Below are 27,804 nucleotides of genomic sequence, written 5' to 3' on the forward strand. Positions count from 1 at the left end.
CATCACCCAGCAGAGCCTGGCTCCAGCCTCTCAGCAGTCACCCTTTACATATTTATAAATAATGATGAGGTCACCTCTCAGACTCCTTCAAGCTATTTGTTGGTTTCTACTTTAAATAAGAGACTAAGTCAAATACATTCAACTTGAAGTGACAACATAAATCAAATATACTAAACTACAATCAGTCTAGGCTGCCTCAAATTATGGTATCAATGGGAACAATTAAAAAATTACTTAAAGCGGAATTTAAATTCCTTGGATATTAAAACCATGTTCTCACTCTGTTGCATTAATATCAGCCAAGTAAATTGTTGGGGCTGTTCTCAGGCGTGATTCCCTCTAACTGAAAAGCATCCCTTTGGCTATACCTATGACCAGAACTTTACCTTCCTCCTCCCGTAAGGTACTCTGTTCTTAATCTTGTGACATAGTCCTTTTAATTCCATTTTTCAACAGCCCTAAGTGTCCCTTTTCTATGCCAATGGAACAATAACGATGAAAACAAATACACAAACAGCTGTAGGCTTTCTCTTGAGTTCCTAACTTGGTCCTGGCAGTTAACAGTCTGCTCCTGACAGACCATTTTCACCTATCCCATTTTATCTCACAAGTGACCTAAAATCAGAGTAGACATGGATGTCTAGCACAAAATAATGTTCCCGTCTCCCAGAAAATCCCACACTTTTCATGATTTAATGACATTGGATAGTTGGCTATAGTATAGCGGAAGACGAACTACAGTTCACAAGAACAAGAGCCCTCAAGGACAAAGCTCATACTTCCAACCTTCCTCTGCTTTTCAGAAATCAATCCTCTACTTAATTCACTTGCACAGTCTGTAAAGCAAGGAGAGCATTGCAGATCCCATCCAAAGCAGAACCCCAAGGTTACATTCACACATGTTTACAGGTGCTGAATCTGCAATGCTTCTAGATCACTGATGGATTTTGAGCATGAACTAGGTCAGATACAAAGCCACAGCTGAAATGGATTTTTTGATGGGATCATGTTGTCAGCAGGGCAAACAACAGTAGTTCTACTTTAACACTAACACAGACACATTATGTGCAACTTGGTGTAAAGCCTACTGGCCAAGGCCATCCTTTTCCTAGCAAGATCCATGCTAGGTATGAATTCAAAGCAAGGGTACATAAAGCTAGAGAGAACTCTGTTATCCTCCACCCAGAAGTGAAACTCTGTTTTCTGTTTATTTGCCCAAAGATGGTTAACTCCTATCTCCTCAGCCCTGAAGAAAAGGACCTGGGATTCTTGGTTAATGAGAAGCACGGCATGAGCCAGCAGTGTGTGCATGCAGCCAGACAGCAACAGTGTGCTGGGCTGCAGCAAGAGAAGTACTGCCAGCAGGGCAAGAGAGGGGATTCTCCCCTTTTACTCTGCTCTCCTAAGACCCCACCTGGAGTACTGTATGCAATTCTGGAGTCCCCAACATAAGAAGGACATTGAAATGTTGGAACAAGTCCAGAGAAGGGCCACAGAGATGCTCAGAGAGCTGGAGCACCTCTGCTATGAGGACAGGCTGAGAGAGTTGGGGCTCTGCAGCCTGGAGAAGAGAAGGCTTCCAGGAGACCTTGTAGTGGCCTTCCAAGATCTGAAAGGAGCGTAGAGGAGGGCTGGGGAGGGACTATTTACAAGGTCTTGTAATAACAGGACAAGGGGTAAGAGATTTAAACTGGAAGAGGGAAAATTTCAACTACATGTTAGGAAGAAGTTCTTTCCAGTGAGAGTGGTGAGACACTGGCGTAGATTGCCCAGGGAGGTTGTGGATGCTCCCTCCCTAGAGGTGTTCAAGGCCAGGCTGGAGGAGGCCTTGAGCAACCTGTTCTAGTGGGAGGTGTCCCTGCCTATGGCAGGGTGTTTGAACTAGATGATCTTTGAGGTCATTTCCAACCTAAACCACTCTATGATTCTATTCTATGATACTATGATTTCTACTGGGCTGAAAATGTCTATCATTCTTACTATGCTCCAAAGAAATGCAGCCCCATAGATACATCAACATTCTGCATATAACCCAATCTTCATAGGAGGTGCACTCTGTCTGTGTATTAATTATTTGGTAACAAAAGATGGGAATGCAAACCAGGAACGACCCTTTTAAAGCCCTGTGGCACAGATGAGTGAACTAGGCTCACACAGCAAGTTTCTTGGAATACTCACTTTAAACTTGCTAAGTACACTTCTAAGATAACCTTACTTCCAGACTAACCTCCTTGTAAATTGCTCAGAAGGTATTATAAATGTAAAACACCACTGTTCTCTTCACAGTAATTAACTCTTCCATCCTTCATAGACTCCCCAAACTCACTGTGATTTTATCTAGATTGCTCTTAAGAAGCTAATTCCCAAGGCACCATATGAAGTGAAAAGGTACCAAAGCAGATTTTTGAATAGGAGCAAACTGATGACCTTCTTGACTAAATTCCTCTGCCTGGAAAAGCTCTAGATAAAATAATCTACCCTGCTTAAAATTACTGAGGCATCTGGGAGGGGGGTGGGGGGGGGTGGGGGGGGGGGGGGGGTGTGCAGAAAGAAGTGCTATAAATTTAAACCAACTTATCTGAACACTACACATTCAATCAGACTTTGAATCAAAAGTATACACCAATTAAAGGAAGAGGAAAAAGAAAACCAATCAAGGTCAAGCAGCAAACTGAACAGCAGAACTAGCCAAGCCAAGTAGTCATCACAGAACTATCAGGGCTGGAAGGGACCTCAAGGATCATCCAGTTCGAAGTCCTCTGCCATGGGCAGGGACACAGGATTACAGGATATTAGGAATTGGAAGGGACCTAAGGAGATCGAGTCCAACCACCTGCCAGAGCAGGACCACACAATCTAGTACAGATCGCTGAGGAACACATTCAGACAGGCCTCTGTGGTTTGAATGGGAGAGGAAAAGGTGAGAAAGACCTGTTTCCCACCCCCCCACCCCCTACCCCCCCCCCCCGCCCTGCAGGCATGAAGGGGGTGAGCAAGGGGCCCTTCCGGCACAAGGGGTGCCCCGTGCAGTGCCCGCGCTGAAATCGGGCTGGGGATTTGCTGTGGTCTTCGCGCCTAGGAAGTGGTAACTCTGCTCTTTGTCTAGAAAGGGTATAAATATCGGGGGACTTCCCGCTCTTGGGGTTCCTGCCTTAGAGTTCGCCCCTGCCTTGGAGTTCGTGCCCGCCTGAGAGTTCTCCCCCTGCCTGGATAGACTCTGCAGAAGGAGCCCCTGGCGCTCTGCTCTGAAGGACGACTCCCCGCCATTAGCACCCTTTAAGCAGGCTCAATAGGCCTTAACGACCCTCCCACGGCCTCTGAAAGCAAGGGGAGAAGCAGCTGGACCGCCCTTTCCTTTCAGCCAGCCCGACCGTGAGTTATTTTGGCTCAGCTTTATTATTAAGTGGGAAACGCTAACATTTAATAGCTCAACAAGCTTTTTCCAACTTCTGACTTCCAAAGTAGTCAAATTACCTATGGTATCCTTGTAGATTTTCTCAAACGAACTGACTCTGATAATTAAAACTAAATTAATTTCTGTATATAGTTTTGGGGGCGGGTTTTCGGGAAAATAAAATAACTCTATTTTTATATAAATTACTGACTCGGCCACATTAATTCCCTGCCTCCACAACAAACTCCTAACATTTCAGCTGTTCTCACACACAGAGAACAACTACCCCACCTCATCTTCCTGATCTGTCCTTCCTGAACAGTACATAGCCATCCATGACAACACTCCAGTTGTGGGAGCTGTCCCACTGTGTCTCAGTGATGGCAATTATATCATAGTTATTCAGCCCAATGCAGATCTCCAGCTCCTTTTGCTTATTCCCCATGCTCCGTGCATTGATATATAAGCATTTCAGAGAGGGAGTTAATCTATTGGCTTTCACTCTTGCAGTTTTACCATTCCCAGCCACTTCCATGGCCCCCAATCTAACTGTAAGCTCTGTGTGTGCTGATTCCTCATTATTTGATTCCCATGTGCCATCTTTGTAAGACTTAAAGAGTTCTTGTGTGTCTCCACCATGCTTCAAGGTAACAGGCTGATGGCTCTTGTTAGCCTCCCACCCTAATGTGAGATCTCTTGCATCCTCTCCAGCACACAACTCATTGTTATCTACCTCCCCTGTGGATAACACATCACCCCACAATTGTCTCAGGCTTGCTTAGAGTAAGCCTGGCTTTCACCCTCCCTCCCAACCTAGTTTAAAGCATGATTAATGATTCCAGCCAACCCCTGCAATATAAAACTTCTTCCACTTGAAGAGAGGTGTACCCCAGCTGCTGCCAGCAGACCTGGCATCATGTGGAGGGACACGTGGTCAAAAAAGCCAAAATCCTGCTGGAGGCACCAGTCTCAAAGTCAGGAGTCGAGCAGGTGAGTGCTCCTCATTCTTTCTGGGTTAGTCCCTTCAACAGGGAGGATAGAAGAGAATATTACCTGTGCGCCCACTCCCTTGACCAGTTGACTCAAGGCCCTGAAGTCTCTCTTTATAACATTTAATTTTCTTCTTCGAAGGTCATCATACCGTATCTGGAAGTTTAACAATGGGTAGTAATCTGTGGGCCACACCAGAGAGGGAAGCCTTCTTATCACATCCTTAACCTGAGCCCACAGCAGACAGCAGACCTCCCTTTGGAGTGGGTCAGGTCTGCATACTAAGCCTTCTGTTCCCTTCAAAAGCGAGTCTCCTCTAACAACAACTCTCTTCTTCTTCTTGATGTAAGATGTTTGTATGGTGGGCTTAGGCTTCCTTAATTTAGGAACTCCTCCAAGACAGGTGATTCACCTTCCTCGCTGTCTGGTTGTACCTGTAGGCCATCAAACCTGTTCTGCAAGGGCATGCTGGGTGGGAACTTGTTGCCACAGCCCCTTGTCGAGAGGGCAGGGGGAGTTCAGGGGGTTGGAGGTGGACAAGGCAGGAGTTTGTCTACTGCCTTGACCATGGACTTGCCTCTACTCACTTTTTTCCTTTAAGTTATTGGCATCAATCTTACAGGGGGTGGATACAGGGGATACTTGACCCTCAGTATCTTTTAATGGGTAATCTTGTCTCTCCATCAGGGCTGCCAGGGCCAGGCATCACCTGTCTATCTCATATTCTGCTTCCCTGATTCTTCTAAGCCTGTGAACTTCATCCTTTATTCTTTCAACCTCATTTTCCAGCTGTGCTGCTCTTTTGAGAATCTACCTGTTCACAGCACATACAATTCCCTGGTACAGAGGAGAGACTGAGGCATTCACTGCAGCCTGTGGTCTGCATCATAGCCTGCTTCATTTCATCCTCTGTCTGTGTTCCCATCTCCATCTTAGCTGGCACCAGGAGTTTGCCCTTCTACTAGGTGGAGACCATAATGCTTACCTGCTATGGTAATCTGGTTTACAGGTGAATAGGTTAGGTTTGGGGATTTGGGTTGTGGGACTTTTTTGCTTTTTTTTTCCCCACCCCTCAGGCTCTACTTGATGCGTTCCAGCGAGAAGGCTTTCCCACCGCTGCTCTCGCGCTAGAATGAGGGTCTTGTGCTAATAGGCATTGCAATTCTGCACAGTCCCCTGGCTATACCCCCCAATCATGAGCAGGCATACTGAGGATAGCCCTCACTGGTCCTGCCCTTGCCCTAGGGTTCTTCTGCCCACAGAAAGCCCCCAAGTAAACTCATAAAGCCCGAGCAAACCAAATTCAAAGCACACCTCAGCTAGCCATTACCGAGGCTTTCCCAACGCTGCTCTCACACTGGAATGACACCTCACACTGGATCAGGTTGCTCAGAGTCACATCCAGCCTGGCCTTAAGACCTCCAGGGGTGAGCTTCCACCACCTCCCTGGGCAACCTGTTCCAGTGTCTCACCACCTTCATGGTGAAGGGCCTCTGCCTATCATCTAATCTAAGTCCCCAGCAGAAGGAGAGGGGAGGGCTCATCCTGAGACAAGGTCCCCTGCATTCACGGGGAAATGGAAAATTCTCCACTTCTCTAGCCCTCCCAGATGAAAATAAAGGAGCTGATGAACATCCAGGCTTCCAACTACTTTCCCATGTAAACATCTTATACCATGTCATGGACCATCCTGTTGGGTTTTGGATAGTTAGGGTTGTTTAAGGTTTGATGGGAGACATTTTAGAGTTTTATTATTTTGATTTTTAGCCTCCTACCCCCTAAAAACCCTGAGACCTGTGCTCCCATGGGATTACATTCAGATGTGAGCACCTGGGGCTGCCAATGTGTCAAGAGTTTGGGACCAAATCGGTAGGGAATGAGAACGTTTTGCCTTTCAACTTTATCAAACAGTGAAATCAGAGTTCAGATGCAAGGTAGAGCATTAATTATTTTATCATAGGCTTTGCAGATTTAAAATCATCATGGAAAATGGCAAAATTCTCCATATTTGTTTTCCAAATGGAACTGTCTGCTTGTGTACTCAGTCATTCTCCCAGGAGAACACAAAGACACAAGCATTTAGCAGCACTCTGCCACTTGCTTTAGCCTGTGCTGCAAAGTGTATACTCTGAGTTGATGATCAGGTCCTGGCATTTCCCATGCTCATAAATTCCTGGTATTTAAAAAGGACCCTGGAAATCTGTAAGAGGGAGATGCAAAGAAAATTAAGCTGGAGACTGTGGCTCAATTATATCCTGTGCCTTCCATATATCTGCAAGTCCTAATCAGAGCTTGTGTTCAAGAAGATTTGAGTGCGGTCAATTAGTAGAAAAGAATAAACTCAAAGTATTAAAGCATCAAAATTTTAAGTCTCCTCCCACAAAATATTTGCATATTTGAAATTAAATAGAGAGCAACAGAGAAGAGGACAGCAGCAATGAGTATTTATTATATGTTTTTTTTCCAAAAGCAAGAGCATAAAAAAAATACAAAGCAACAAAATTAGTTTTTTGCAATTAATTTTTTTTTTCAAACCAAATATCAAACAGATGTATTCAGGATACAGAATAAAGTTACTTCATCTCAATCACAAGACTTTCCTAGATGAATCACAACAAGCTACAATACCAAAGTAAAAAATCACACAGCACTTTTTGGTAGAGAAAATTAGATCAGCTCAAGGTTTCTCCAATGTCATGCAACAAAGATGCTGCAGCACCCTCCCACCCTGCCTGGGAGTCATCTGATTCATGCTCTCGCTTGCCAGGATGTGGCTAGTGGCTATTTCCAGGCTTTGGCTTCCTGCTCCCGTACCCAGCTGTGCTGAACTGCTCATGTCCTTATGCTCTCTTTGAGCAGGAGCCAACTGATCCTGTTTGGATGTACCTGGAAACAGTGAGTCATGAGTCTTTTTCCACTAAAACCTAAACCTCCAAAATGAAAATGGAAAAAAACCAAACCAAAACCACCCCAAACTCAGATTTTCTGAACACCAAGTGGAAGAAAAAAAGTGGTGTGTGTGGTCACACTTTTCTCAAAGCAGTCTGCAATATCATCCAGCATTGCTCATGGCTTTGCACTGGAAATGCACATTTACAGCTCATACAATATTTACTGAAGCCAAAAGGAATTAAGAGTTGTTTGGGGGTTTGGTGTGGTTTTAAGAAAGGGCAATGCCTACAACTCAAAAATCAACATTTTGCCTCCCTTTACCCACATTGTTAGTTCAAGAATGACTCTACACCACAAACCTCAAGTTCAGATCAAAAATTTGTGTATTATTCTTTTGTTGTATACCTCAGCTCAAAAATTAGCCTGATCACACTTATTTACAACTGAGAAAAGTCCTTCCTTTCCCCCTAACTCTACAGACAATATCCTCGAGCCAACAAGCAACAACAACTGCTGGAGGTAAAATAAAGAAGGTAGTCAGTAGAGATTTAAAAAGATGACTACACACCCATATAGTTTACTTCATTTTGATTGAGCAGCGTCTGGCACAATGCCAGCTGAAGAGAATGACCCAGCTTGTGCAGGTAGCAGTCTTCCCATTTAGGGCTATTATGGCCAGTTGTTAAGGGGAGCTGTCAGCTCAGGTTATACTTGTCACAGCAGCAAGATGCATCACCACTCAGCCAGCTACCTTGTAATTTAAAATATATATAAGTAGCCTGCCTGTATCTCATTCGATAGCAAAAGGGTATCAAACCCTGCAAAGTACTTCCACGCCAAGAACCTGGCCACACTGGAGTCTACAAAGACATCAGTTTTCCTTCATTTCATAGAAATACTAATCTCTTCATGTATCAAAACATGAATATTCTAACAATTATTGCAGCCTTTTATACACATTTTAGCATCTTGCTGCAGCAGTAGGGAGCAAAAATATCTTCAAAGCTCACATGGTACACATTGAATCATTTACTGCAAACATTTGCACATATAGGGCTGGAGCTGGCTAGTTTGAAGAAGAGGAGGCTGAGGGGAGACCTCATTGCTCTCTACAACTACCTGAAAGGAGGTTGTGGAGAGTTTGGTGCTGGTCTCTTCTCAGAGGTCACGAGTGATAGAACAAGAGGAACTGGAACAGGCTGCCATGGGGAGTTGTGGAGTCTCCCTCTCTGGAGATATTCAAAACCCACCTGGATGCATTCCTGTGTGATCTGGTATTGGTGATCCTGTTTTGGCAGGGGGGTTGGAGGACTGGATGAGTTTTCGAGGTCCCTTCCAGCCCCTGATATTCTGTGATTCTGTGAATAGCCTGAAGCTGCAACTGGGTGGGTTTAGACTGGACATTAGGAAGAACTTTTTCCCAAGAAGATTGGTCAGGCATTGGAACGGGCTGCCCAGGGAGGTGGTAGAGTCACCAACCCTGGATATGCTAAACGGTCATTTGGATGTAGTGCTTGAGGATGTGATTTAGGGTGAACCTTGTAGAGTAGGGTTCTTGGTTCAACTTGATGATCCTAAGGATCTTTTCCAACCTGAATGTTTCTGTGGTTCTGTGATCTCAATCTCTTTCCCAAAGAATGAACCTTGAGCAAGACATATACTGTTATTCCTGATATCTAGGCTTTGTGTGTGCGAATTTAGCTGAATGCCAGATAAGCAAAGTAGCCAAATGAAAACCAGCAAACAGCTTGTAAGAAAAGCTGGCTGCAAACTCTTGTTTAGTTCCCCAAACATCTCCCATTACTTTTCTATCCTTATAGAGTAGGGTTCTAGGTTGGGCTGGATGATCCTAAGGATCTTTTCCAACCTGAATGTTTCTCTGATTCTGTAACATTCTCCATAATGAGGGGAAAACGGCTCATACAAACAGTCAATACTGTGAGAACACAGCTTCATCACTAAACTCAAGAAGTCACCAATTTGCATAAGAAATCTTTGCCACTGAGGTTACCCAAGTGAAATGAGTCACTCAGAAACAAAAGCAGATGTTACAGAGTTAACTCACTTCTTTGGTGTCTTGGGTTCAAATGCAAGTTCCCAGAGACTCTTATAAATTTGGTAGACCCAATGACAATTTATAGAATTTATAGAGTTTATAGAGTGCCCTCCCCTCCTCCCCCTCCTTTCCCCGAAAGACAGGGAGAGAGATAAGAGGTAGGGACACCCCCAATAAATCAATCTCACTCGATTTGGAAGTTAAAAAGGAAAAGTTTAACAATAACTTAGAAAAAGGGATTGGAGGTAGGGGAGTTTACAAAGGATAAGGAAGGGAAAACAGCAAAATACAAAACAGGGATGGATACAACCCGAGTAGTGTGATGGTGTCTCTGCCTCGTGGCTGGTATGCAGTATCAGTGTGTGTGCGGTCATGAACGCAGGTAGAGGAGCAAGAGGGCGAAAAGAGAGGAAGAGACAGGAGAACTCCTGTCTTTTATACCACAGGAAGTGGGGGGAGTGGGCTAACCATCACCTGGAGTGTGGCCCACCCCTGAGGAGGGGCCAAGACCCCTAGGGTCAGGTTCAGGGTCACTCCCCCAGGAGTGTTAACCCTATACATTCCACCCCTTGGTTAGACCACTTCCACCTTCCTAAGAACAGTCTTCTTCTCCAAAGATGGGAAAAGTGTCCATGGGTTAAGAGTTCGTGAAGTCCTTCTTGGTCCCCGGCTGTATCCCAAGGCGATGTGTTCCTCTGGTCCGGTGCAGGTTGGTGAGATGTGAGCAGGGCAGGAACGGAAGAAAAGTCAGTGAATCAGGAACAGTTCTTGTTGGTACTCAGGAAAAGAGTCTTTTCCCTCTGCGAAGAAAACATCAGGAACAGTCTCTTCATGTCTGGCATCAGGGGAACAGGTGTAGATGAGATGGCTGTAGACATCCTCTGGAGGGAAATCAGGAACAGTCTCTCACTGCAGGGCATCAGTGACGAATCAGATGCAGGGTTCTGGTTGGACGCCGTGGTGTGACGTGATGCTGTAGGACTCTGGATAGCTGCTGCTGTCATGTAGGTTCTGTTGGACGCCGTGTAGTGGTGAGAGTATAACTACAAAAACAACTTGTAACCCCTTATGAACTATGATACAAGTATTGCACAACTATGATACAAGTATTGCACAACTATAATACAACTATAATACAAGATAACCTGAAAGTATCTGGAACACATGGAATCAACTCTGAGATTTCAAAACCTTTTCAGCTAAAGAGAGGTTTCTCTGAGGGACACACTCGATAACACCAGTTTCCATCATCACCCAGTATGTGTGACCAGGACCCTCTGCAGATACCACCCCTTTGATAGGTTTTCCCCCACCAGAGGCAGGAGCAACCCACACAGTCTTTCCCAGTAGATTCCTTTCACAGACTACAGGAACTCCATCTCCCTCAACTATGGGCAGTAGGGCAGACTGAGCAGGACCAGCTCTGTTAACTGATCCCCTGCTATTCACCAGCCAAGTGGCTTCTGCAAGGTGCTTCTCCCAGTTTCTGAGAGTTCCACCTCCCATAGCCTTCAGGGTGGTTTTCAGCAGACCATTGTGTCGCTCAATCTTTCCTGCAGCCTGTGGGTAGTATGGGATGTGATAAACCCATTCTATCCCATGCTCTTTTGCCCAGTTGCTTACAAGGTGGTTCTTGAAATGGGTCCCATTGTCTGACTCAATTCTCTCTGGGGTTCCGTGTCTCCACAGGATGTGGCTCTGCAGGCCCAGAATGGTGTTACGGGCAGTAGCATGAGGTACTGGGTAGGTTTCCAGCCACCCCGTGCTTCCCTCCACCATGGTTAACACATACTGCTTGCCACTACGAGACCGAGGCAGAGTGATGTAATCAATCTGCCAGGCCTCCCCATACCTGTACTTTGACCACCTTCCCCCGTACCACAAAGGCTTCATGCGCTTGGCTTGCTTTATGGTGGCACAGATGTCACATTCATGGATAACCTGAGTTATGGCCTCCATGGATATGTCCACGGATCTGTCTCGGGCCCATTGGTATGTGGCATCTCTTCCTTGGTGACCAGAAGAGTCATGTGCCCACCGAGCTAAGAACAGTTCACCTTTGTGCTTCCAGTCCAGGTCAATCTGGCAGATGTGGGCAGCCTGGTCAGCTTGGTGGTTATGCTGCTGCTCTTCAGTGGCTCTGCTCTTTGGGATGTGAGCACTGATGTGTCGGATTTTAACTGGCAGTTTGTCCAGGCGTGCAGAAATGTCTTGCCAGAGATCAGCAGCCCAAATAGGCTTCCCTTTTCTCTGCCAATCATTTCTCTTCCACTCCTTCAGCCACCCCCATAAGGCATTTGCTACCATCCATGAGTCAGTGTAGATGTATAGCATTGGCCACTGCTCTCGTTCTGCAATGTCCAGGGCCAGCTGGATGGCTTTCACCTCAGCATACTGGCTGGATTCGCCTTCTCCATCTCTTGCCTCTGCAACCCTGCGTGTAGGGTTCCAGACGGCAGCCTTCCATCTTCGCTTGCTGCCTACCAGGCGGCAGGATCCATCTGTGAAGAGAGCATATGCCTTTTCCTCCTCAGGAAGGTCACTGTATGGGGGGGCTTCCTCGGCACGGGTCACTGTCTTCTCTTCTGCTGGCTTTCCAAAGTCAGTGCCCTCTGGCCAGTTGGTGATGACCTCCACAATGCCTGGACGTTCGAGAGTCCCCATCCTAGCCCTCTGAGTTATCAGAGCCATCCACTTACTCCAAGTGGCATCTGTGGCATGGTGCGGAGTCGAACCCTTCCCTTTAAACATCCAAGTCAGGACTGGAAGCCTTGGAGCTAAAAGGAGTGGTGACTCCGTCCCAAGCACCTCAGAGGCAGCTCTGACTCCCTCATAGGCAGCTAGGATTTCTTTCTCTGTGGGGGTATACTTGGTCTCTGAGCCTTTGTACGCCTTGCTCCAGAACCCGAGTGGGCGGCCTCTTGTCTCATCAGGAGCTTTCTGCCATAGGCTCCAGCTAGGACCATTCTCACCGGCTGCAGTGTAGAGAATGTTCTTAATCTCTGGGCCGGTTCGAACTGGTCCCAAGGCCATGGCATGGACCACCTCTCGTTTGATCTGGTCAAATGCCACCTGCTGCTCAGGTCCCCACTCAAAGTTATTCCTCTTTCTTGTAACGTCAAAGAGGGGTTTCACAATTTGACTGTACCCGGGAATGTGCATCTTCCAAAAGCCCACAAACCCCAGGAAGGATTGTGTCTCCTTCCGGTTAGTGGGTTCCACCATAGTGGCCACTTTATTCACCACATCCATAGGGATGTGGCGTCGGCCATCCTGCCATCGAACTCCCAGGAACTGGATCTCTCTGGCAGGCCCTTTCACTTTGCTTCTCTTAATGGCAAAACCAGCATCCAACAGGATATTAATGATCTTCTCACCCTTCTGGAAGACCTCCTCTGCTGTCTCACCCCATACAATGATGTCATCGATGTACTGCAGATGTTCCGGAGCTCCACCCTTCTCCAGTGCAGTCTGGATGATGCTGTGGCAGATTGTAGGGCTGTGCTTCCACCCTTGAGGCAGTCTGTTCCAGTGGTACTGGACTCCTCTCCAGGTGAAGGCAAACTGCGGCCTACATTCTTCTGCAATGGGGATGGAGAAGAAGGCATTAGCAATGTCAATTGTGGCATACCATTTGGCCTCCTTCGTTTCCAGTTCATACTGCAGCTCCAACATATCAGGCACGGCTGCGCTGATTGGAGGAGTCACTTCATTCAGGCCTCGGAAATCCACCGTGAGTCTCCACTCCCCCGTCTCCTTTCGCACTGGCCATATCGGGCTGTTGAAGGGCGAGTGGCTCTTGCTGATGACAAGCTGCTGCTCCAGGCGGCGAATCAGCTGCTGTATGGGTAGCAGGGAGTCTCTGTTGGTGCGGTATTGCCTGCGATGAACTACACGAGAAGCAATAGGTAACTTGACATCTTCCACCTTGTGGGTACCAACCACGGAAGGGTCATCTGACAAGCCAGGCATGATAGACAGCTGCTCTTTGTCTGCAGTCTCTACAGCTGCTATGCCAAAAGCCCACTTGTTCCCCTTCGGATCTTTAAAGTACCCTTCCCGGAGAAAGTCAATCCCCAGGATGCAAGGTGCATCAGGGCCAGTTACTATGGAGTGCTTCTCCCACACATTCCCGGTGAGGCTTATCTCAGCCCGCAGCACAGTCAACTCCTGAGACCCCCCTGTGACTCCTGCAATTGTAACAGTATCTGTCCCCCTGTGGCTGGAGGGGATCAGAGTGCATTGGGCACCGGTGTCTACCAACGCTCTGTACTTCTCGGCTTCAGAAGTGCCAGGCCATTTCACAAACACGTCCCAATATACTCTGTTATCCCTGGCCTCCGCCTGGCTGGAGACAGGGCACCTCTAATTCTGAGCAGTGTGACTGCATGAGGCACATGGACCTGAGGTACTGGCTTCACCACCCCTTGAGCGAGAGCGCTGCCTGCGGGACACTGGGGCAACCCCTCTTCTGGAGGAGTTATTCCCTGTGTTTGTCCCCTGCAGTTCCCTTACCCTGGCCGATAGAGCTGAGGTGGGCTGGCCATGCCATCTATCCATGTTTTCCCCATGGTCACACAGTGTTCTCCAGAGTGACCCCCTGTGTGTACCCTGTCTGCTCTGGGCTGGTCTCCTGCGGGGAGGAGGAGGAGCACGGCGGCGTGTGTTCCTTACAGCTGAGACTTGCACCCATTCTGAAGGTGAAGAGCAGTCATCCTCTGCCTTCTGCATTTCAGAGAAAGAGGCTTTCAGCTCGTTCATTTCTTGGGTGAGGGTCTCTACAGTGGCAATTAAGGTTTTCCTTGACAAACTGTCTTCAAACTGTCTTAGGTCATTCACAAACTCCCTGATTGTGGGAAGGTTGTTGGGGTCTCTGCCCAGCAGCAGTGCTCCCAATGTGGGGGCATATGTGGAAGGGGCACACTGAGTCAGTTTCTTTAAGAGGGCTGGCTTCATGCGGACATCATCAGGGTCCGAGGGCCTCTGGTCGGCTCCATAAATTATCTCTTGAACCGCCATTTGCCTCAGGTATGAGATACCCTGTTCCATATCCGTCCATCTAAGGGGATGGAAAATCATGTCATCCTTAGTCGGGTACCTGTACCTCACAGCTATCAGAAGCCTGGCCCAAAGTGAGTGGGTACCATCGAGCCTTCCCAGCTCCTTATCCACACCTCCATCCCTCGACAAGGATCCCAGCTGCTTCGCCTCCCTGTGATCTAGGTCCACTGTTTCTGCTCCTGCATCCCAGCATTTCAAAAGCCAGGCTAAAAGGGACTGTCCGTTTGCCCTTGCATACTCCTGCCTTATGTGCCTGATTTCCTTTCTGGGCGTGGAGCTGATAAGGATCACTCCATTATCAGGTCCATTTCCAGCTGGTTGCTGTTGCTGGGGGGTGCTGGTTCCCGAAGAGGTCCCTTGCCCTGGATCGGTATCTGCGGGAGGGTTTTGATTTGATCTTGCTGGCCGCGTCGTAATTGGTGCTAGGTGAAGGGGGCTGGGCTGAGGGGGCAGGGTCCGGGGGGCTGCCCTGGGCGGGACCGGAGGCGGAGTTCGGGGCGGAGCCGCGCTAGGGGCGGTCTGCCCGGTCTGCCCTGTCGCCCAACCCCCGCAACTGCAGCTCGGGCAGTGAGGACCACCCCTCCCCCTAAGCACCCTAATGGCGGCGCCCACTCGATATTTCCACGTGTCCCAGTTCACCGCTATCTTATTAATTCCCAAACCCAAATTTACACACAGTGAAATAACAGCTATCCAGTACCATTTTTCCCCCAAAATATCTGGAGCTTCTGTGCTCCAATGCATATACTCAGATTGATTCCATGTTCCAGAAACATTTCTAAACACAGTGATATTACTAACAGAATTCAGGAAATAGGCATAGACTCGGGCAGGCAAATGCTTAGAATATTCCCAGAGCATATCAATGACAATCCAGAAGACATGGTAACTTATAAACTTTAACAGCCAGCCCCACAACAGCCATGCAAAAGCGTTAATGATTAAGACTTTCAGAATATCCATTTTTTAACTTCCAAATCTTCTCTGAAAGAATTCTTTCTACCTAGCCCCACGTTGGGCGCCAAATAAATTGTCTTGGGTTCAAATGCAAGTTCCCAGAGACTCTTATAAATTTGGTAGACCCAATGACAATTTATAGAATTTATAGAGTTTATAGAGTGCCCTCCCCTCCTCCCCCTCCTTTCCCCGAAAGACAGGGAGAGAGATAAGAGGTAGGGACACCCCCAATAAATCAATCTCACTCAATTTGGAAGTTAAAAAGGAAAAGTTTAACAATAACTTAGAAAAAGGGATTGGAGGTAGGGGAGTTTACAAAGGATAAGGAAGGGAAAACAGCAAAATACAAAACAGGGATGGATACAACCCGAGTAGTGTGATGGTGTCTCTGCCTCGTGGCTGGTATGCAGTATCAGTGTGTGTGCGGTCATGAACGCAGGTAGAGGAGCAAGAGGGCGAAAAGAGAGGAAGAGACAGGAGAACTCCTGTCTTTTATACCACAGGAAGTGGGGGGAGTGGGCTAACCATCACCTGGAGTGTGGCCCACCCCTGAGGAGGGGCCAAGACCCCTAGGGTCAGGTTCAGGGTCACTCCCCCAGGAGTGTTAACCCTATACATTTGGCCATCTAAGGAGTTCCACAGACAAGATAAGCCTTGGACATGACCTACTGCAGAGGAAATCCATATAACCAGCACAAGACAAAGCAATAGTAGACAAAACATTCAAACATCCCAAGCTGCCCATAAGAGTCTCCACCCCGGAGGGGCACAGCAGAACTGTCACAATTTTTCTTTTTTTTTTTTTTTTTTGTTATCTTTAAGCTAAATCAGTTTTCCCCCATACTCTTCCAGATCTCTCAGTTTAAGTGAAGAGATCAGAGAAGGCTGAACAGCATCACTATATTATTTTGACACAATGATCCTGGAATAGCTGGTAAAGAAAAGCAAGAGGGCAGCTCTGCCACATTGGTGCCAAGTTACTCTCCTGTATGTGAGGCACAGCACTGACCTGACTTAATTATTGAACTTCTACAACAAATTCTGTCTAGTGTCAGATGAAAAAAAATAATTTAAAGGTTTTAATCTTTAATCATATTTCAATAACTTTTCCAAACATTGTGTATTGTTCTTCTGGCTTGGAATACACAATCCTAAATTGCCATCAGGAATTAAAGGTACATGCAGTGCAAGAATCAGCAGCTTTGGTTCGTGACCTTAGGTCAATATAGTGAAACAAAGGTTGAATGTCTTGAAGATACAATCATTGTGAGAAAAACTAAATAATGCAGGAGGAGACAGCAAAGATCTAGTCCCTCTTCTAATGGAGCCACCTCGAGTACTGCGTTCAGTTCTGGGCCCCTCAGTTTAGGAAGGACACTGAGATGCTTGAGCGTGTCCAGAGAAGGGCGACGAGGCTGGTGAGAGGCCTCAAGCACAAGCCCTACGAGGAGAGGCTTAGGGAGCTGGGGTTGTTTAGCCTGGAGAAGAGGAGGCTCAGGGGTGACCTTATTGCTGTCTACAACTACCTGAAGGGTGGTTGTGGCCAGGAGGAGGTTGCTCTCTTCTCTCAGGTGGCCAGCTCCAGAACAAGAGGACACAGCCTCAGGCTGCGCCAGGGGAAATTTCGGCTCGAGGTGAGGAGAAAGTTCTTCACTGAGAGAGTCATTGGGCACTGGAATGGGCTGCCTGGGGAGGTGGTGGAGTCGTCGTCCCTGGGGCAGTTCAAGGCAAGGTTGGATGTGGCACTTGGTGCCATGGTCTAGCCTTGAGCACTGTGGTAAAGGGTTGGACTTGATGATCTGTGAGGTCTCTTCCAACCTTGGTGATACTGTGTGATACTGTGATACAGAGTTTAACAGGAATATAGACTGATGGAGACTGATTCTGCCCTCAAATGCTCAGGAAGAGTTTCAGCTTCTCCTGCAAACTCAAAAGAACTACTGCAGAAGACCCATCTGGAATGTACAGCCCTCACCAAGAACTTGGACTATGCCCCTGAGATCTCAAGAGAACAAGGGGTGGGGATACCTTTCTTTTACTTCTTAACTCTCCATCTCTCTTTATCCCCCCTCTTACTTCTCTTTGCATTTTCTCTGTGCGCCGGTTGGGTGTTTATTTAAATGAGATCTCCACTGCTTCTTTTAGCAGGCTAACTAATGTCAAAGGACACATGAACATTCTGACAGAGGAAAAGAAAACCCAACATCAGATATAAATGAACGTAATAAAAACGTTATGGTCTTGCATCAGCCTCTCCCATAGTTCCATCTCTTACCTGAAAAACTGAGCATGCTCCTAGAAAATGCTGTTTGGCAGAAGTAAGCACATGAACAGATGTGTCTGCATTAGCACTTTAGCTCCCAGAGAGTGTGCTTTAGGACATCCCTACCACAACCATTTATTATGTTTTGATTTACACCATGCATAAGGCCTGGAGCACACAAGTGAAACTGGAAGATGTACTCCAGGACTTAGCCTAACACACTCCACCTGTTAATGGCCTTGCAGTCCAGTGGAGCAAAGCAGAGCTAGCAGGAGGGAAAAGCTCTCAATCCTGCACACACTACACACACTGACCTACTTCCCTTGTGCCTCCATATATTGCCAACCACATGGGGAAGACATTTTGTGCGCACCTGTGCAAGAGGGAATGTTTGCATGCAAGATGTAATGCAAAAAGTCTGAAATATCTGATTCTGGCCTTGCTTTAACATCCCACATGCTGCAAAGGAAACATTGTCATTATTCCAAGTGTAATATCTAATTGCACTTCATTACAGAGCAAAATGCTTGTTCCAGAAACAGCTCAGTCTACATGACATGGAGACATATGGCCATGTCTGCATTATGGAAAAGCTGCACAAGAGGACTGATCTCCAGAATGCTACATCTAGTCTAGATAAATGTGTACCACAAGCAGATCAGGGACAACTTCAAACTAGACTTAATCCAGCTTTCTAGACCAAATGCATGTATTTCCAAGCTACATGAAGAACAGTCATCAGACTGGACCCTTGCTGATAGCTTAACGTCTATTTTGGTAGATTCATAGAGAGGAGTTTCCTTTTCTCCAAAAGGAGCCTGGTTGACCTGTCCCAGCTCTGCCACACAAGTCCCACTAACATGTGGTAAAGAGGCAAAGCAACTCACTTCACAGCTACAGCATGTCTCTGAAATTAAACACAATGCAGGCACTGGCAAAAAAAAACCATTTTACAGAACGCAAGCCATCTGAGTGCAGCTCCTACAGCTCAAAGGGCAAGCCCAGCTTCTCACAGGGTCGTATACATCAGCTGTCCTCAGTCCTGTCCTTGACCATAAGCAACATTAAGCAAGTCAGATCAACTTGGCCTAGGAGGAAAGTGAGCAGAGCTGCATCGATTTACTTCTCGTTCCTCAGGCTAAAAGCATGCTCAGATAACACAGGGAAGCATTTCTAAGCCAAGGTAATGCAATCATTCCTACATCCTCATGACTGCCTTAAACATTCTCCAATTACTGCTATGGGAGGCATAAGTAACTCTCTTCTGATCCCCACTCACTGGCATGGATAAGGGGAAGTCATGAGTAGAAATCTGAGCAATATTCAGGCTATTCAATGGGCCAGATACCTATGAAGTATCCAAAAGGCACATGCATATTAAACACTAACATCAGAGTAAATGTGGTTCAGTCACCACTGCCCAGTTAAAGCTGACAATACAAGATACCATGTAGTGTATTTTCACTAGTCAAAAGCAAACTGTGACCCTATTTTAAAAGTTGTCCCTTAAGACTTCTAGTATGTTGCTATGAACACTGAAAATGTGTGAGAGACACTTGCTTCAGGAAGAATGAGGTGGAAACCGCTGGGGCATATTTTGATCTCAACACAAAAGATTTAACAAGCTGATGATAAACAAACGTTTCCAAGGTTAACAACATAGCTTGACAGAGTGTTGAGTGCATGCACAAATTTACCACAGGATTCATTTCATCTACCTCTGAAATGCAGGCACCCTCAAAGGAAATGGAGAATCTACCACATAATTTAGATAATTAAATGCCACTGTGAAAACTAACATTGAATATAGCTTAGACAAGCAAAACATACTCTAGGTAAACAAGAATACTTTTGACTCACATGGAGTCAGGAGTGCTGTGTTAAAGTGCCAGGAATGCTCATGATCCCTTCCTGCCCATCCATCTGAACATCTTAAATTATTATTCTAACACAGAACCATAGAATGTTTTGGGTTGGATCACACAGGAACACAATATAAGGAAGCCTGTTCTTAACCTAAAATTCTAACATAGAATCATAGAACAGGTCAGGTTGGAAGGGCCCTTAAAGATCACCTAGGAATACAGTATGAGGAAGTCTGTTCTCTTCTGATATCTGACACCTTAAAACACTAATTCACTACAAACTGGATTTTGAGGCAATAAGTATAAAAGTACAGAGTAAGAATAAAATGGGAAGTATAGAGCATAAAATAATAAAAAGATGGTTTTCCTATTAGCTGAGCAATTGTGATATTAGAAGACAGTAGTGTTAAGGCATAAGAACCACTCAGTTTTCCCCTGAAAAATGCTGGTCTTCAAGTATTTCAGAAAGTTGCCTTTTCAATCTTCAAGTGGTACTTCTAAAGATGTAAGCTCCTCCTTAAGTGTTTTTTTTTGGAAGCCAAGATAGCTGCCTTCCAGCCAAGTTAGCTTTTCTGCACACTTGGATCACACCAGCTCGCTGAATTGTGTGCAAGGTTTTCTAAATCTTACAGATGACCTTTTTCCACATGCCTGCAAAGATCAGCAGATAGATGTGTGTGTAGGCATAGGTGGCACTCAATTACCACCCACATGTCTATTAGAGTATTTGATTCATGAGCTTTGATAAAGCCAAATGCCACATGCTGCCCTTGGGTCACCACAATCCCAAGCAATGCTACAGGCCTGGAACAGTGTGTCTGGAGAGCTGCCTGGCAGAAATGGATCTGGGGCTTGTAATAGACAAACAAGTCTATACGAGCCAATAGTGTGCACAGGTGGCCAAGAAAGCCAATGGCATCCTGGATGGGATTAGAAATGCTGTGTCCAGCAGGAGCAGGGAGGTGATTGTTCCTTTATACTCATCTCTGGTGAGGCCACACCTTGAGTACTGTGTTCACTTTTGGGCACCTCATTACAAGAAGGATGTGAAGGTGCTGGAGCCAGTGCAGAGAAGGATAAGGAAGCTGAGGAAGCGCCTGGAAAATAAATCTTATGAAGAGAGACTGAGGAAACTGGGGATGGTTAGTTTGCAGAAGAGTAGGCTAAGGGGAGACCTCATTGCTGTCTACAGCTACCTGAAAGGAGGTTGTGGAGAGGCTGCTGCTGGTCTCTTCTCACAGGTCTTTAGTGATGGAACAAGAGGAAATGGCCTGAAGCTGCAGCTGGGTGGGTTTAGACTGGACATTAGGAAAGATTTTTTCCAAGTAAGAGTGGTCAGGTATTGGAACAGGCTACCCAGGGAGGTGGTGGAATCACCAACCCTGGATGCGTTTAAAAGTCATTTGGATGTGGTACTTGAGGATATGGTTTAAGGGTGAATTTTGTAGAGTAGAGATAATGGTTGGACTTGGTGATCCTGAGGATCTTTTCCGACTTGAACGTTTCTGTGTTTCTGTGATTACTACTGACATACGGAGAGACTATTCTTGTGGGATTCAAGCTGAAGGAAGCAGAAGAGAAACTGTTTAAGAAAGTTTCAGTGAGGTTTGACAGTTAAGAGGTATCAGAAGCATAACAATTTTGTTTTAAACATTCATTTATGCCTTTCAGAGAACAAAAAGTTCTAACAACATCACATTTTGAGTATAGGTTTTTTTCACATATTCTCCACTTGTTGACTTTAAATAGTTGGAGTATTCCAAGCAGCAAACCAGAGCGCCTTAAACTAGTGTTACCATTCCCTAAATATAAAAATTGTCTTGGTTTCCCAATCAGCTAAATTCCAGCTGCAATGATATCACTAAATACGTGCCAGGTCTAGCAAATTAATGAGGAAAGTGATGATGACGGTATTAGAAATCCCAGAGCACAGTCAAAATGCTGCTTTGCTGCTACCAAAAAAAAACCAGAAAATAGTATTAAAAATGTTAAAACAAAAGCTAAGAGCTTGAACTCTCACTTCCTGACTGACCAAAAGCAGTTAATCTCATTCTAAAATGGCATCTGGTTTGGAGAAATCACTTGCAAAGACTTGGGGATACAAAATGGGACACAGATTGAAAAATACCTAAAAGAACCCCAAAAATCCAAGGAGGGGGGGGGGGGGGGGGGGAGGGGAGGAGGAAGAGGGGAAAAGAAAGGAGAGATGGAAGGGGAGGGGGAAAAGGGGGGGAATGGGGACGATAAAGGGGGGAGGAAAAAAGTGGGGGAAAAGGGGAAGAGGGAGTATAAAGCAGGGGGAAAGGGTGAGGATATAAGTGGAAAAGAAAAACATGCAGAAAAGAGCAGATGAGAAACAAAATCAGAGCAGAAGCTTGAGACAGACAGAACATTATAAAGGACAGAGCTTATAAGGGAGAACCTCACTTTGCAACTCATCTTTCCAATTGCAAGTAATGTGGTTGTAGGCAGCTTCCATCCCTTCAAATGATGGATATAGAAGAAATGGAACAGAGGAATAGGAAAAGGCAGCAAGAAACACCAAATACTAAAGCTTACTCTATAGAGTTTGTTTATTTAAAGAAGTGTTAGGTGATGTCAAGGAAAGGGACCGCTAAATCTATTTACTTCCTTTAAGTCTTTCTCAAACCCAGAGCTTTGTCATGAAGATGAATGCTCACCTGACTGTCCTGGCATCCCAGGATTTAATTTCATTTTCAAACTGGTTGAGCATGTGTATTAACTTTTCAGCATCAGATGTGAAAGTTTTGTGATGTTTTCTTTTGTTTTTTTTTTCATTTCCAAGCTTGGTGCTCTGACTGGACTGAAAGCAAGACAGTTATATCACAGAATCACAGAAACACCCAGAAAAGGCCCTCAGGATCACCAAGTCCAGCCCAGAACCCTGCTCCACAGGGTTCACCTCCAAACCATGTGCCCAAGCACCACATCCAAACCATCTTTAAACACATCCAGGGTTGGTAACTCCACCACCTCCCTGGGAAGCCCACTCCAATGCCTCACCACTCTTTCCATGAAAAAGTTTTCCTAATGCCACCTCAGCTGGCAGGGGGGCAGGGGTGGGGTCCAGCACAGAGAAGAAGGGCACAGAGTAAACCAGCATAAAAATGAAATCTCAGCCAGTTAGATCCTGTACTTCCCTGCAGCAATGAGTAGCTGGACTCGATGATGTCTGGAGGTCCCTTCCAGCTTCTACCATTCTATGAAAGACAAGAGGCAGATTTCAGAGCTCATCCTGATACTGTAAAGTTGCCAACAAGGGATATTTGTACAACCTAGCAGTCTACAACATCACTGGGAAATGAATGTTGCAAAAGTGCTTCTCCAGATCAAATAAAGGCACATCTTGATGGAGCTCGGGTTTTGTTACAAGGGAAAATTAATTTAGGGTTATTGGTGAGTAGCATTTGTCTGCTGTGAAGTTCAACTTCATTCAATTTATGTCTGCCACTCTAAAAGCTCCGTCTGTGAACAAATGACAGAAGAATCTGAAGTCATGGTGGATGGTTAAGTAATGAGAATGCCAATTTAGTCAGGATGGTATAAAACTGAGAAAATTAAATTGTACAACTGTAGAAGAATCAACAGTGAGATATAAGTTCAACACAACTCAACTATTTCCAAATATTTGCACAGATCAAATTTGACTGCCTTTTTTTTTCTTCTGAAAAGAAACTCTCAGTGGATTCAGATCACCCCATTAACCAGAAAAAAACACATAGGGTGAGACAGATAACATGGACTGAGATGTCAAAGAGCTGCAACAGAAAGTCACAGATTTATAGAATGGTCTGGGTTGGAAGGGACCTCCAAAGGTCATCTAGCCAAACCCCCTCTGCAGTCAGCAGGGACATCCTCAACTAGATAGCTTGCCCAGAGCCCTGTCAAGCTTCACCTTAAATATCTCCAGGGATGGAGCCCCAACCACCTTCCTGGGCAACCCATTCCAGTGTTCCAGCACCCTCGTGGTAAAGAACTTGTTCCTAACATCCTAAATGGATGTGCCTGGTGAGGTGAGATTTGCACAGAGCAAGACAAAACCAAAATGCTAACCAAACCAGGTAGATTTTCCACAGATGTGTGTGTGGGAGGACCATGTGGGGGGAAAATAAGGCAGAGATTAAGAGACAAAGAGGTCAGAAACAAAATTTCTGTCTCTTAAGTGTGTAGAAATATTTCATATTGCTGCTATTTCACAAGGGAAAAAATAAATATATACACAGACAGACAAAAGTTTGAGCAAGTAATAGTCCAGAAGCAAATAAATCTGTCAGCTCGTGTCAAGGATGACATTGTTCTTACACACCACAAAGAAGCCCATTTTACAACTGTTATAATCAGGGATTTATCAAAGCACCTTCCTGAGAAGTTGAAAATTACACCTGAGACATCAAAGGCAGCAGAGAGTCTAGAAAAACGGAACAAATCAAGTTGGAAATCAAGTCCCTGGTGTGCTTGCGGTACACATTTATTTAGTCTAAAGACTCCAGAAAAATAAAAACTCTACCCAAATGCTGCATTTGCAGCAAGGAGTTTGAAGAGTGGAGGAGGGAATTAGGGAAGGGATAAGAATAGGACAAAGCAAGCAGTCCCAGTGATGCTGGTGAGACTATGTATAGCACACGTCACTGTAAGTACAGACTGCACCATCTACCCCCAAGCATCTATACATGAAGGAACCACTAGCAACATCCATGGAATTCTTCTAATTTCACTTTTCATGTGGATTGCTGGGAAGCATTTGGAAAGATTTGCATTGAAGTGCTGGAGCGAGTTGAATAAAACCAAACCAGCCACAGCATAATCAACACCAAAGGAACTGATGTACGAAGAAAAGAGGAAAACAGTTAAGTATGCCTAGTTCAGAAAAGATGCAAGTAATGAGGAATCTTACAGCTTACAAATATCTAAAGGATGCAACCATTGAGGAGGATGGTAATTAGCCAGGACAGAATGGGCTCCACTTCAAATATGGCAGAGAAAACGCAGTCACAAACCGATAATGGTATCAGGAAAAGCTTTCTGACAGGCAAGTGCCACAACAGGTATTTTAAAACAGAGAGCATCCTATACAGAAGTGCACATTAGATCATCTTACACAGAGTGAATCACAATCTGTATCTCCAGGAAAGCAAAGTCATGAAAACCCACTTAGAGGGCTGCGGACACAGGGGTCAATCCAAAAGCCTGAGACTGCTCTGGGGTTTTTCATGTGACAGATAATGCCTTCTGTTCTGGATCAGACTGCACAAAAGGTTTGTATGGGAATCCAACAGTATTGCCTACCTCTGGCTATCTATTCAAATGAGAACTTGGGTGTGATTACAGCCAAATAACATGCTATTTCCAACTCACTGAAGTGATGCAGTGCTTCTGATGGAGCTTCTGGCTGCAGCATATTCATACTGCAGTGAGCTCCTGGAAGCCTTTCTGCACATTGGCTGTGACCAAGGAGGTATAACTGGGGGCACACAGCAACACTGGATGGTGGAGGGCTGCAGGGGAACCTGTGGTGGGACTTGCAGTGGATCCCACACCCATTATAGCTGTTTGTGAAAGTGTTGTCAGCTGCCTGCTCCATTCAAGCTCCAACATTGCTAAATTCACAGAACCACAGAATGTCAGGGGCTGGAAGGGACCTCGAAAGCTCATCCATTCCAAACCCCCTGCCAGAGCATGATCACCTAGAGCAGGTCACACAGGATCGCATTCAGCCAGGTTTTGAATATCTCCAGAGGAGGGCGAGCTCCACAACCCCCTTGGGCAGCCTGTTCCAGTCTTCTATCACCCTCACAGAGAAAATTTTCTTCCTCATGTTTCTATGGAACTTCCTATGGCTCAACTTCCACCCATTGCCCCTTGTCCCATTGTTGGGCATCACCGAGCCCTTTACATATTTATAAACATTAATGAGGTCAAATTAAGGAATTGTTTCCTCAGTTTAAGTCTTCTTCTTTCTGAAGTCTTCTACTACTGAACAATGCAAAATGTCACTGATCCTTTCAGCGTCAATCTGGTTTTTTAGATGGCCATCAGGAAAACCTCTGAAGAAGAGGAGCACTAAGTATTTCTTTACAGCTCACTGAGATATCCATATTTTGTACTTCTTTTCCCATATGTCAGGAGACAGAAGTCCAGCCACACTAACTCTGCTGTAATCCTGTCATTTGGTTGAAAGTGTGACCTGTTAGTAATTAATCTTAGAACTGGAAGTAATAATGGGGTTCTCCACTTCAACACCAGAACTGCTCATCCAGTGTTTATAGCTCATACAAGGACCCTTGACAAGGGAAAAAGAACCAGGGGAATGTGTTAGCTACTGCAAAAATTTGATAGAAGCCACTGACTTTGAAATCCATAATTCACCAAAAGCTGCTTCTTCCTTTTTTTCCCTGCAGTTAAGCAGATACTTAAAGAGAGAAAAGTTTTTTGCTTTTTTTTTTCTTCTCTCAATGCAGACATTTTAGATTCAGCACTGTTAATTGGATTTATGAATGCATGTTGAAAAGAGAAGAAACCCTGAAGATTCCACATTGGCAGGGAAACAACCAAAGGAAGAGTTTCTTGTGCATTGCAGTGATGAAGAGATGAGGAAATAATAGATGAGTCACTTTGCATTATGATTCAAAAGTCTTAAAATAGAAGAGATGAATATGACCCGAGCAGAAATCAGCGTTTTCATGTAAGGGACTCTCTCTAAGAATCCAATTTCAACCTTCAAGTGCAGTCCTGCTTCTAGTTACCTAACTCTGAGAATATATCATGGTCTCTCTCCATTGTAATCAGACAGATTTGTTGCTGTAATTTAATTTGGCAGGTGTAAAATACAAGTGTAATTTCCTCTACCCCTCCCCACCCCCAGTCTTCAAGGAGACACTGAACTTCAGTCATTTGATAATTTATCCCATATTGTGGCTTTCACATTTGTTATGCATCAAATTTCCAACAATTTTCGTTTGAGAAGGCAATTATATATGGCTCCAGTTACCCCACTAAGTGAGGTGAAAAAAAAAAAAATCCAACCTTCATCTCTTGACTACAACACAGTCACAATTAGCCACTACCTGGTCTGCAGCAACCAGAGCACTTCAAGGCAAGTTCAGAATTACTGCTGCCTGTGTTGAGATGTGGGAGAACATAAATAGTTTTCACGTACTCAAGTTTGCTCTGGGAGGGGAGGGGGATTTCACATAACTACAGAATTGTTTTGACTGCAAAAGACCTCTGCAGATCTATGAGCCCAAACATCCACCTAACACCACCATGGCCATTAAACCATGTCCTGAAATTACGTGAATTTTTCCCAAGTGTCAACTTTCCCGAGGTTTATCTTCTGTTTAGTTCCATTCTGTTAAATTGGAAACTGTTCCTATGAAATAGCCTCCTCTTACAGAAGACATTCAGCCACTCATAAAGAGCTTTGGCACTACTAGCTCTCTGAATCAGATTTGCTCTGCAGAAATCATGAACTACACGAAACTGGTATGATACCGCACCACTGTGTTAAACAGCAGGCCTGAATACACAGAATAGCTATTAAAATACAGGATGCCAAAATATTTTATACAAGATAATATATATATAAAGTATATGACTATAATAAAAAAACAAACAAAATGAGGTGTCCCCGCCCACGGCAGCGAGGTTGGAGCAGATGATCTCTAAGGTCCCTTCCAACCTAAGCCATTATATGAGGAAAATCAACCTGTAAGCACAGACTCACAGATTTCATTGTGTTGAGAAGGACCCTCAAGAGTATCTCGTCCAACACCCCTGCAGTGAGCAGGTTGCCCAGGGCCACATCAAGTCTGATCTCAAATGTGTCTCAACCACACCCCTGGGCAGCCTATTCCAGTATTTCACCACTCTCATTGTGCAGAGCTTCCTCCTTGTGTCCAATCTAAATCTCCCCTGCTCCAGTTTCAAACCACTGCCCCTCATCCTATCACTCCAAGCCCTTCTAAACAGTCCCTCCCCAGCCTTCTTGTAGGTCCTCAAAAAACTCTTTAGACAGACCGGCTACCCGTGGCTTGGTTGAGCACACTGTCTCCTGGATAAAGCACTGGCTGGACAGCAAGACCCAGAGAGTGGTGGTCAATGGAGTTAAACCCAGCTGGTGTCTGGACACTAGTGGTGTTCCTCAAGGACCTGTGTTGGGACCACTTCTTTTTAATACCTTTATTGACAACATTCAGGCATAGACAGTGTCAGCTGTAAGCTTGCAGATGACAGCAAGTTAGGTGGCAGTGTTGATTTGAGAGAGGGTAGAGAGGTTCTTCAGAGGGACTTGGATAGGCTAGACCAA

General features: G+C 45.4%; 1 protein-coding gene across 1 annotated transcript in view; it reads right to left on the bottom strand.

The window, feature by feature from the left end:
- The window catches only part of ZNF804A (zinc finger protein 804A), a 319,478-nt gene that overhangs the window by 269,136 nt on the left and 22,538 nt on the right, over nucleotides 1–27,804 (bottom strand). The window lies entirely within an intron of this gene.

Source organism: Pogoniulus pusillus, chromosome 2, assembly GCF_015220805.1.
Source record: "Pogoniulus pusillus isolate bPogPus1 chromosome 2, bPogPus1.pri, whole genome shotgun sequence".
In the NCBI taxonomy this organism is placed as follows: Eukaryota; Metazoa; Chordata; class Aves; order Piciformes; family Lybiidae; genus Pogoniulus; species Pogoniulus pusillus.